This window comes from Pinus tabuliformis, chromosome X (assembly GCF_031772625.1).
Source record: "Pinus tabuliformis cultivar Carrire ecotype Pingquan chromosome X, CPIR1, whole genome shotgun sequence".
Lineage (NCBI taxonomy): Eukaryota > Viridiplantae > Streptophyta > Pinopsida > Pinales > Pinaceae > Pinus > Pinus tabuliformis.
The window spans coordinates 1,097,765,271-1,097,768,354 of record NC_142308.1 but is presented as its reverse complement, the minus strand read 5'-3'; the positions used below and the strand labels follow the sequence as shown (position 1 = coordinate 1,097,768,354).

Genomic DNA, 3,084 nt, shown 5'->3' with positions numbered 1-3,084 from the left:
GATAAGCTCTCTTTTATATATATATATCAGGATGAGCCGTCGGAAAAGAAAGGTTCAGAAAATGAAAAATTATAATTATAATAAAGTTAAAAGAGACAATCTTTAAACGTAGGTTAAAACTTACAAAATAAAAATAGAAAAATGAATTTGCCTAGTTGGTAAAGAAAGACAACTATAGATACAATAGATTTTCAAAGTTATTATATCAAAAATGCTCTATTTTTTAAGTGAAGGAATTAAGTGGGAAACTATTTACGTGATTTTTTCCAATTTAAAATACGTAGGCATCTGAGCGAAATACTGTTTACCGATACTAAGATAAGTTATAGCCATTCAATTTTACACTGCAATATACAAACCTTTTCCAACGAGTAACATTTGGTGAAGATACTGTTTACCGATACTAAGATAAGTTATAGCCATTCAATTTTACACTGCAATATACAAACCTTTTCCAACGAGTAACATTTGGTGAAGATATTTATATTATGATATATAGAGATCTTTTAATATTGGTAATATACCTCCAACATTGTTAAAAAACTAAACATTTTCACTGTGGATGCCTCAGGTATATAGCAGGGCCTGCTGAGATTTCTCTAACTAAAGACGGGATAGGGCGATGTTGAACTGCCCGTGCACATCATTGTCATGCTGTGCTCGATTTTGTTGTTTCGATGGTGTTGCTTTCTTCCGGAGAGTTCGGGTAGGGGGTGCCGCTGTTGAAGTTGGGAGGCGCGGGAGGTGTTTGGCTCTCTCTCTCAGCAGGTTCTTCTGTATTTTGCCGGTGCCAGTCTTGGGCAGATCCGTGAAGACGACAACTTTGGGAACCATGTAATGCGGCAGCTTCTCTCTGCAGAACGACACAATCTCTTCTTCTTTTATGATGCTTCCATCGTTGTCCTTCGTCTTTATAAAGGCGCAGGGCGTCTCGCCCCACCGGGGGTGGGGCATGGCAACCACGGCCGCCTCGGAAACAGCAGGGTGGGTGTACAGAACGGATTCGACCTCCACACTGCTGATGTTTTCTCCACCGGAGATTATGACGTCCTTTGAACGGTCCTTTATCTCCACATACCCGTCCGGATGGACAACGCCGACGTCGCCAGTGTGGAACCACCCACCCGCAAACGCCTCGGCGGTGCTCTTGGGGTCGTGGAGATACCCCTTCATGATGCTGCTGCCTCTCAACATGATCTCGCCCATACTCTCTCCATCCCGCGGCACGCTGGACATCGTCACTGGGTTCTTCACGTCGACCTGGTCGAGGCTCAACACACCCACTCCTTGCCGCCCTTTGAGCACACCTCGTTGGGCTGGGGTTAGTTGAGCATCGTCCCATTCGCTCTTCCACTCGCAGGCGAGAGCAGGCCCGGTGGCTTCGGTGAGGCCATACGCATGTGTTACGAGGAAGCCCATGTCTTCCACTTTACTTAGAATTGAGGGAGCAGGAGGCGCCCCTCCGGTAAGAACGTGAACTTTTCCCTGCAGGGGCTGCGGATTTGGGTGGTCGAGGAGAATGTTGAAGACAATAGGCGCACAGCTCAAATGGGTGACGTGATGATGATTTATGGCTCCGCATATCTCATCCGCGGAGGTATTGCGAATGCAGACGTTGGTTCCGCCTCGTGCTGCGATTGCCCATGTGAACGTCCAGCCATTGCAGTGGAACATGGGAAGCGTCCACAGGTAAACCGGCTCTCTCTCCATTTCCCACAGCAGTAGCATAGACATGCTGCTCAGGTATGCTCCTCTGTGGCTGTACAACACTCCTTTCGGTGCTGATGTCGTTCCCGATGTGTAGTTGAGGCAGATCGACTCCCACTCATCTGCAGGCTTTACTGGATTGAATCGCGGGTCTCCACCTCGAACGAGCTCCTCGTAAGTGCCGCTGATTACCACACCAACTTGATTACATAGTCCAGCAACATGAGCAGCAGCAAGGCCGTCGTCGTGATCATGTATGAGGATCAGACGAGGGGTGACAAGAGGCGATTCGAGGAGAGAGAGGGCGTCCTTGGCGAGAGAAAGGAGTTGGTAGTCCACCAGCAAAAGCTTCGCTTGGGAGTGAGCGAGAATGGTGGCAACGTTGCGAGCGTCGAGGCGAGTGTTTATTGTGTTGAGAACAGCTCCGGCCATGGGGACCGCGAAATGCGACTCGTAAAGAGCAGGAACATTGGGTGCCAGAACAGAGACCACCTCGCCTTTCCGTATTTTGAAACGATTGACAAGAGACGACGCCACACGTGTGCAACGTTGCAAGGTTTCAGCCCATGTAAAGCGAACAACACCTTGATCGTAGATTATGGACGTCCGATTTGCATACACCGTTGCCGCTCTGTGAAGAAAGCTCAACGGTGAGAGAGGCACGTAATTCGCTGCGCATTTCCCCTGATTCTCCATTCCCTCTTTCTGATTCACTGCTTCCGATTCAACAACCTCTTCTTTTATATTATCAACGAGTAATGATAATAAAGAAAGTAGAACAGAGGAGAGAATACTAGAGAGCTACAATCATCAACTCCTTGATCACGTCGAAATGGATCAATAGAGCAGAGAAGAGAATTGAAGAACCCTATTGGCAGGCAGAACGAGACGTATAGCAAACAGAACTTGTGACTAGACTGGATCGAAATGGAGATATTTATATAGGAAACTCATTCATTCTCAGATGAAGAGAAAATCTTTCTGTGCACGCCATTATCGTATAGTCAAAGCACACAGCCACGAGGATCATTCTCCACGCAACTCTCACCACAGCAGTGTGGGGAAGCATGGAAAGTTGAAGAAGAAGAAAATAATTGGGAACGTGGAGAGTTTCGGCAAGTTTTGAATAGAGACTAATTATATTAGGGTTTGTTCTGCAGCCACCCTTTGTAACATATGACTGAAATAGTTATTGTTGCTGACACGGAATGCTGGGCAGCACCAATTGTCTTCGGCATCGTCCCCATTGTTTTACCTAATCAACAACTGTCTAGTTCATTTCTGTAATGTATTTGTGAATTGGATAGATCCGTCCCATTTTTGTAATAATATACATCTGTGAAGTAGATAGATTCGTGACATTTTTAAGTTATGAGG

At 46.3% G+C, this 3,084-nt stretch overlaps 1 pseudogene; it reads right to left on the bottom strand.

Annotated features, from left to right (window-relative positions):
• Positions 1-409: 409 nt before the first annotated feature.
• On the bottom strand, positions 410-2,628 carry LOC149143651 (trans-cinnamate:CoA ligase, peroxisomal pseudogene; annotated as a pseudogene).
• Positions 2,629-3,084: the final 456 nt, after the last annotated feature.